The sequence below is a fragment of the Galeopterus variegatus genome, unplaced genomic scaffold (assembly GCF_000696425.1).
Source record: "Galeopterus variegatus unplaced genomic scaffold, G_variegatus-3.0.2 Scaffold2998, whole genome shotgun sequence".
Lineage (NCBI taxonomy): Eukaryota > Metazoa > Chordata > Mammalia > Dermoptera > Cynocephalidae > Galeopterus > Galeopterus variegatus.
In genome coordinates, this window is record NW_007729109.1 from 237,355 (window position 1) to 246,847 (window position 9,493).

The 9,493-nt window shown below is 33.0% G+C and overlaps 1 pseudogene; it reads left to right on the forward strand.

Annotated features, from left to right (window-relative positions):
• The first annotated feature begins 2,956 nt into the window (after window positions 1-2,956).
• Window positions 2,957-9,493, forward strand: part of LOC103599542 — a 10,027-nt pseudogene continuing 3,490 nt past the window's right edge.

Here is a 9,493-nt window from a genome sequence, read left to right on the forward strand (position 1 = left end):
TTAGAATAAGGCTGTTCCAATAGCACAAGTTGGCTATCAATTGTATTATTAAACAGGTATATAGAAATAATGAACCATAATGCTAGACATGAAAAATTCAAACAAAAATCTCATGGCTCTTGCTTAATTAGCTTCTAATCCATTGATCGGTGATAATGATTTGTTAGAATAATATTAATGTGCACAGACACAAAAGCTCTCTTGGTAAACACAATTTCAAATTAAGATTGAATTTTACCACAATTAGAAAAGAGTAGGTAAGGTATAGTATTCCTAAAATAGTCCCTTAAATATTAACCATCTAAGTATTTTATCATTTAAACAGGCAATAATCTAAATATTTCTAATTTTAAAATAATAAACAATTTTCACAATATTGTTAATAATCTCTAAATGTATTAAAAAGCAAATTGCCATTTATTAAAATATAGATATAAAGTTCACACACTAGAACCATAGAAGACTTCAAAGATGTATGTAAGATAAAGGATCGTGAGTCTTTTTTCTATTCCAGGCACCCAGTCTCCTTCAATGGAAGTAATCAAATCATCAATTTTATTTGTACCACTTCTGAAATTTACCAATTATATACTCATATACATCAGTATATTTGTAAACAAATACAGATAGATAGGTAGATAGATTTTTTTACACAATGAATCTTTCTATATAGATGATTGTTTCATTTAAGAGTATAAGTTTAAGGGCCGAGTCCGTGGCTCACTTGGGAGAGTGCGGTGCTGGGAGCGCAGCAGCGCTCCCACCGCCGTGGGTTCGGATCCTATATAGGGATGACCGGTGCGCTCACAGCGCTCACTGGTGGAGCACGGTGCGGCCGGTCTCAAAAAGGACAAAAAAAATTTTTTTTAAAAAGAGTATAAGTTCAAGATCTTTTTATATTAGCACACTGAGATCTGTTTTATTCTTCTCAACAGATGTGATATCAATACATCATTTCCCTATGGAGAAAATTTTATATGATATTTGTTGTTGCAATGAACATTCTTATATATGTATCTCCTCAATCTTGGGTAAGAATATGTGAGAAGGTGAGACACTTAAGTCATAATCCTGTGATTGGCTTTGTTTTTTACCCTCAATGAAGTTTCTTATGTTATTCTGGCCTTCCTATACCCTGCAAGTCCTTCCCTATGTTACCAGGAAGACCACTCTTTGTTTTTCCCATTTGACACATTTTATTTCCATCTGAGAGACTCTCTACAAACCACTCAAAAGCAAGACAATTTATAAGAGTAAATTGCCTTGTAGCATGTAACACAAACTATCCGTTAGTACAAATGCTTATTTCCAGCAAGTTCTACTATGCCTGTTCAAAAAAGAAGTGGGCCATACTTCAGTAAACAATGAATTAAAACATACCTTATCTGAATTATATATGGGTTATTGTAAGATAAAAGGAATAAAATATAAATCAAAGTCGCCTAAAAATCTTTCTGTCTTTACCTCTCCATATTTTCTATAAAGAAAGTACTGTTACAACAATACTAGAATTATTTTTTGGCTTCCTGAAAAGTGTACCTAATGTTGGCTATTTAATACACGTACCTTAAAACTGTTAATATGTACTTTCTTTTCTCATATCATTTCCTTTCAAGTCTCTCATCTCTTAGGCAACTTTTTTTATTAGAGTTCACATTTTTCTTTCTTTTTTTTTTTTTATTAGAAACACCCTGGTTGAGGGTTAGAAAGCAAAAACATTCCATTAAACTCCATCACCATACATGATGGTTAGCAGTGCCATTTACCAAATCTACAAACTCCAATTACTGCTCCCTTGGTTAATACCAAGGCGGTTACCTGGTAGTCAAGGGATCTGATGGGGTTGGTTTCCCTTGATCTCAGTCTCTTGCCAGATGCCAGGTTGCTGGAAGAGGTCACCCCCTCCCATATTTTCGTTTCCTTCTTTAGTATATTTTGGGAAGGAAGAAAAGCCATATATGAAATAATATTTTGAAATTTGAATCCTTTACATATTTAATGTATCTTAAAACAACAGTAGAGAACAAATTCTACTAGTAGATTCTCTATGTCCTTAGCTGCTTTACTCATATTTATTCTTCTGAAAAACAGATAGCATAGTTCTTTCATTCAATAATTTTATGATTAATTGATATATCGTTGTCACTAATTAACTCCCTGGGGAAACGTGGTGGAGTTAAAAGTCATGGAGAAAAATTCCAGAAGTTTTAGCGGTGGGTGTGTAACGGAAGAAGGTCTGGGGAGAAGAGTAACTGACTGTTGCTCTTCCATTTTTTCATACCTCACTTACAAACCTAGGATATATATGTTCTAGTTCTCTGCCACCACCCGACTTGCAGCTCTTCCAAGTTTTCTTGTATCTGATGACCCTTCAGAATTGTTGAGCAAAGGAAATGCCACAGTTAACAACCACTGCAAGAATAATCAGTAACATTGTTGAGGGCTTAAGATGTGCCAAACTCTGCTCTAAGCGCTTCACATACGTATCCTCATTTAATTATCTAAATGCACCCTAGAAGGCAGGTTTTTATTATGATGATTATTACCTTCCACATTTGAAGGATGAAGAAACCAAGGCAAGGTCACTGTCATTTCCCAAGCACCCACTGCAGGAGCAGAGCAGTCGTTCAAACGCTAGCACCCTGGGACCCGAGGCAGTGTGTCACTGTTCTAGCCTGACTTTTATTCTTATGTATGTATTTCTGTGTGTAGGTATGGTAATAAAATGTATGTTTATGTATATAGGTCTATTCATACAGATGTATATGTTTAAAATTTTAGGAATTATTAAAAAAATGTTTAAGAGCACCAATTATTTAAAGAAATGTTCAAGAGCACCAAATGGATTTTTGTTAAATCCATTTTAGCCAAAACCTACTGCAGTAACTTATTTCAATAACTGCTATAAAAATGTTGAACACATAGATACAGAGAGTAAAATGCTGGTTACCAGAGGATGAGGGATGGAGGAATTGGGGTGATGTTGGTCAAAGACACAACAGTTCGGTTAGATAAGAAAAATAAGTTCAAGAGATCTATTATACATCATGGTGACAACAGTTAATAATATATTGTGTACTTGAAAGTAACTAAGAAAGTAGATATTAAGTGCTCTTACCACAAAAAAGAAATGATAGTCTTGTGAGGTAGTGTGCATGTTAAATAGCTTATTTTGGCCATTCCGCAATGTACACAAATATCAAAACATCAAGTTGTACATCATCAATATATACAATTTATACTTGACAATGAAACAAAACTCAAAATACTGATTATTTCCCACTGTTCATCTAAAAGTTTCTTATTTAATTCCTAAAATAAAAAACAAAACAAAAACTAGCATTCTAGTTAAGTGCTTCCACATATTAAGTATCTGAAAAGATGATATTATCAGAAAGAAAGCAAACTTACCCTCCATTATAAATAAAAAGATAGCATACTATAGTACTTCAAAAAGTTCTTGGAAAGATTTGTATTATATTTAGATTCTATTTTTCCACAAGCATTTTGAAATAACTCTCACATATGCATCTTTCACATCCAAAGTCAAATTTATTTTATAACTTGGAAATAAATGTTGGGAAAATTTGTCATGCAAATGGTTTAATTCTTTGTCATGTAGATCAGGGGCATAACATTTCTCGTAAAGAGCCACACAGCAAATATATTCTAGGCTTCAGAGCCACTCAATCACTGTCACAGCTACTCAATACTGCTATTGTAGATAATATGTCATATGTTAATGAATGTTTGCCTGTGTTTCAGTAAAAGTTTATTTATAGATTTATTTACAAAATTTGAATCTCATGTAATTCCTGCATGTCCAAAAATTTATTTTAATCTTTTGACTATTAAAAAACATAAAAATTACTCTTAGCTCCAGGACATTGCAAATCCAGGCATTGGGCTGAATTTTCACAAAAGCCATAGTTTGCCATCTGTATAAGTAAAAACTGCTAGGATAACCTATGATTCCTTTACCTTGCCAAAGAATTTTTTTTCCTTTAGTTATAGATTTTGATCATAAAATATGAAATTGACATTGTAAACCTCATATTCTCACTGTGTTGTAGTCTAACCCATATTTTACTGCATTAAGAAATGCCAATGAATGGAGAAAAGCTGTTAACAATACATATGTCTAAATAATCACAGAAACAATGTCTATGTATTACTAAATGTTTTACAATTTAGTTCAAAATATTTTTCTGGGACTAGGATATCTTGACAGCAGTGAAAACATTCTCTAAGTTAAAATCAATTTTTGAATAAATACCATCGGTAATATAACCTATATTTTTCTTGATGGTCTATATCAAATCTTTCACAGAAGTAGCCAGGATATGACTGAATCAATAGATAAGCAAATGCAGACATTTTCTTCATTTTAAGGAGACAGTAGCTGATATGCAGTGATGTTACATAATTTACCCGAGGTCTCAGAAAAATTAAACAGCATGGCTTGGATGCACCTTGGTTCTTCTGACTCCAAGCTATCTACACACCTAAAGCAGCTAACATTTAATTGTTTTGATCGAAATACAGAGAGGTTACCAATTTCCTTGACCCTCCTACTACCATAATTATTTTTTAACCAAATAATTGCATATTTTGAAAGATACAAAGTACCAAACTGGTTGTATAAAGCAATGACTAATTTTCCTTGTTTTTAATAATGAAAACACTTAGAGCTTTATATGACCAAGAACCTAAAATAATGAAATTTAATCAACATAATTCCATTCAAAATAAAGGAATTTAACAGTTTAGTTCATCTATTCATCCACATTATGGAAAATAGAAAATGTTCTGTTAGGCTCTTTGAAATATTTAAAATATGTCATGAAGCACTATTCCTATTTTTGTAGACTACATATTCAGAAATGATTTAATCCACCCAGTTTTTTAATATTAGTAAAATAATAGTATTATCCTCAGTTTTGGATGAAACATTTTTAGAAAAATCCTTCCATCATGGGAAGGTGGGAGGTGGTTAGGCTGGGCAGAAGTTAGGCCTGACAGTGCCCGTGGCCAGAGAAATGCCAAATCTAGATAACGCACATATTCTCATAAAATTTTCCTCATTTTAAAAATATAACCTCACAGAATCAAAAAGGCACTTTTTTATGCTCACCTCATAGCAATTTGGAGAGAAATACCTTTTAATATCTCTAAAGTTAATCGTGCATCCTTTCCTTAAGCATCTCCAGTGTATACAGAGCGTGTGTTTAATAATAATCCTAATTATTAAAGAATAATTCCATTGATCTTATTTAAGTTTGTTGTACTGAAACTTCCATTTGTTGATTTTAGCTTTGCTCTTCGGGGTATCTATGCTCAAAACTACCTACTTTTGTACATGAAATTGCTTTAGTTATTACTCATTCTATGTTTCTACCCGTAAGAACCATTTTTTTCTGTGTGTACTATTAGCCATGCATAATTCTGTGTGCTTTATGTGAATTAGTAATTTATTTTTATAGTAAATCTATGAGTTAGTTTGTATCATGATTTCCAATTTTGTAATGAGGAAACTGAATTATCATAAGCTTTAATACCTATACCAAAGTCATTCAACTAGTTAGTGACTTAAAAGAAGGTTTAGTAGTTGGATAAAAGTCTCACAGCTACTTAGTCGGGATCCAGGATTCAAAGTCAGTCTTGTTCTAGGCTAATACATTTATTTTTATGCTTTACCTGGTCATTAGATCATATCCCTCTGCTCTACATTTTTTAAAAATAGCTTTTCTACAACCTGNAGATAACGCACATATTCTCATAAAATTTTCCTCATTTTAAAAATATAACCTCACAGAATCAAAAAGGCACTTTTTTATGCTCACCTCATAGCAATTTGGAGAGAAATACCTTTTAATATCTCTAAAGTTAATCGTGCATCCTTTCCTTAAGCATCTCCAGTGTATACAGAGCGTGTGTTTAATAATAATCCTAATTATTAAAGAATAATTCCATTGATCTTATTTAAGTTTGTTGTACTGAAACTTCCATTTGTTGATTTTAGCTTTGCTCTTCGGGGTATCTATGCTCAAAACTACCTACTTTTGTACATGAAATTGCTTTAGTTATTACTCATTCTATGTTTCTACCCGTAAGAACCATTTTTTTCTGTGTGTACTATTAGCCATGCATAATTCTGTGTGCTTTATGTGAATTAGTAATTTATTTTTATAGTAAATCTATGAGTTAGTTTGTATCATGATTTCCAATTTTGTAATGAGGAAACTGAATTATCATAAGCTTTAATACCTATACCAAAGTCATTCAACTAGTTAGTGACTTAAAAGAAGGTTTAGTAGTTGGATAAAAGTCTCACAGCTACTTAGTCAGAATCCAGGATTTAAAGTCAGTCTTGTTCTAAGCTAATACATTTATTTTTATGCTTTACAACTAGTTAGTGACTTAAAAGAAGGTTTAGTAGTTGGATAAAAGTCTCACAGCTACTTAGTCGGGATCCAGGATTCAAAGTCAGTCTTGTTCTAGGCTAATACATTTATTTTTATGCTTTACCCTGGTCATTAGATCATATCCCTCTGCTCTACATTTTTTAAAAATAGCTTTTCTACAACCTGAGAAATATTTTATGTCAAGCCTTCCCTTTCCTCATTCTTTGGGATTTCATACACAGGAAACACACAAATGCCCTATCACTAAAGGTGTCCAGGATAGTCCTTTCCCAACTTGTGGTCCTAATGAACAGTCATTATGAACAGGGAATCCTGTGCAATGGCCCTTTTATAAAAAGTAATCACAATAAAGAAGTTATAATGAAGAAAGCAGACTAATTTTCAACAGTCATATAAAAAAGTCAAACTCAGATGATTCCATCTACTTATTGATATAGAAAAATATATATTCAGAGAAATATATTTAAATCAGATGATCAGAAAAGGAGGTATTTTCTGGTAAACAGCTATTAAGCAGAGACTTGCTTTTACAGTTTTTCAGAAAACATATCATTATGAATTATCCTCTTGAGTCGTGTTCACTATTTTTACAATTAAAAAGGCTAAGACACTGTTTCTCTTTCTTGTCTTAGCAAGTCCAGCAGAATAAGTGAATTGAATTCTGTATTGGTTGATCATTCAGAACTCTGCCATTCTTTATTTTCTTCCAAATATAATTTCTTATCATAAAATACTGTAAATGTAGAAGCTATAGAATAAAACATAATATAGGATGCTGTTTGGTGATCAAAAACATCACTCTCTTTCAAGTAATTTTGAGAATATCTATTCTACCAGAAAGGATGCATAGAAAATAAGAGTTCTATGCAAACTCTGTCACTAAATTTTTTTTTTTTCATTTGGTAAAATAATGAGTGGTGTTAAGTGGCCATGAAGGTTCCATGTAGTTAAGTTGCATTGTTAGACAAATTTTGTTTTTTGCTCATTTTTAAAGTTTGAAAAGCAAAATCAAAATTTCAATTAGTTGATACTTTTAATTAGCTGTGTTCTCTAAAATATAGTTTTCTGTGTCCGTTTCATAAAAATCTGAGCCTGTATTCTCCATGAGAGTTGACTTTGGAGCAGTGATGAGATTTAAGTGCATTTATTAAACCACTCTAATTTCATGGCCTAGGCTCTTCTCTACAGAGACGGGAGCTAAAGAAAACAAAAAGCAACTCAGCCCCAAAACAATTATGTTTGGAGTGGCTGAATTTTCCTTCTTCCTATACTAAGAAATGTCTTGCGTTACCAAAACGTCAGTACCCTCTAGTAGTTGCTTTTGTTTTGACTACAAAGTATTTGGCGGGTCCAGAACATCTGGTGATTAATGATGCCAATATCCATGTCCGCTCTGCTAAATTAAATTTAGCATATTTGCTACAGGTGATCACCAGGGCCTTTGTACATACAGAAAGAAATCAAATTAATAATTAAAAACAGAAAAGCTAATTCATGGTCTCTCTTAACTTAATTTGTTTGGAGTCGGGTCCACACCTTGTAATTCAAAACTTCATCGAAGTTCCTTTTGTGCTGTGATGCTCAGGGAATGGAGAGCAGGAAAGCTTGAGACCAATCTCCTCAAACACACAATAAAACCTGCAGTTGGAAAAATTGTTGGTGGGGGTGTGGCTAAGAAGGTAGTTTGAAGAAGGTATTCTTCAAATTTCTTTCATTCAGAATGTGAACTCAATAATATACATTTTTTGATTGCTGGCAAAAGCAAGTGGAAGATAAAGTTATAAAGCAAGTAGGAAGACACGAGTTCGAAAAACGTTGCTCAATACGTCTCTATGCAGACAGCGCCTGCCTGGCTGTGCTGTGCAGGGTGATAGAGGCAACTGCAAAGGCCTGAAGAGTAATCCTGCGTCCTCTGCAGCTCATTGCCTGGCTCAGAAGACAGCTCATTCACAATGTATTGAATCGAATGAACATATGCACAAAAATGTGAGTATTTTAGGAGCAGCCCATTCTTACAGGTATAAGCAGCAAACTTAACCACAGTTTTCACCTTTTAAAAATCCTCCTTTTATGCTTGAATAAACTTATTTTGCATTTGTTTGCTGGAATAAAAATAAGGGTCTTGACTATTCCAGTTGTTTTCTTTCCTCCAGAAGCACCAAGGCCTGGGTATGGGTTTCAGACCGCATCTCCACAGATTGTTTAAGGGCAAAGGGACATTTATTTTTGCCAAACAGACTTTGAATTTCACAAATGATACATGAGGATTAGTGAATGATGTTCATTGTAGCATTAAACTGCTTTTTTTATGGCCAGATACCATTCCAATCTAAATCTGCAGGAGCTATTCATGAGTGAATTACACTGTGAGGTTACATTTGGATTGGTTCTACTCAATAAAGTGACATAAAAAGAAAAGCCAATGTAGTCAACAGAATTTCTAAGAGGCAATCTTATTAGTTTTCTTATTTATTAGTGTGACTAAAGCTTTAATGGTGCTTTCACAGATTTTACACCATCATGAGTGCATGTTGTCAGGGAATTCTCTGAATCCATGGGCCAATTTTTAGAGCAATCTGAAACTTTCAAGCTTGGATTAAGTTTACTTTTACCCTGTAGCTTATTATAATTTCATAACTCTCAAAATTTATGTCAGTGGTCTAAGTTTCTTTATAAAACATGCTGGACAACAGGATTTGCATGCATGGTATGCTTCAGAAAATGTGTGAGCATAATTTTCTGAGCAGTCGGTGAAGGATATTTAAAACAAACCCTGGGTCAAATTCCATTTAGATTTAAAAAACAAAAACAAAAGCAAAAAAAAAAAAAGCAGATGATGATATTATTAATAACAGTGCTACAATTATGTGGATTCTACTTAGCTATTTCAATAATGGATTGAAACAACATTAGGAAAGGGAACAGTAAAAATCACAAAATAATCAACATCATGTTTTGCAGCAAAATAGCAATCCAATATTTATTGTTTTATATTCAATTCCTGAATAAAAAAAAAAAAAAACTGGTAGCAATTCCAAATTTCAAGCCTCTCCATTCAATGTTTCTGT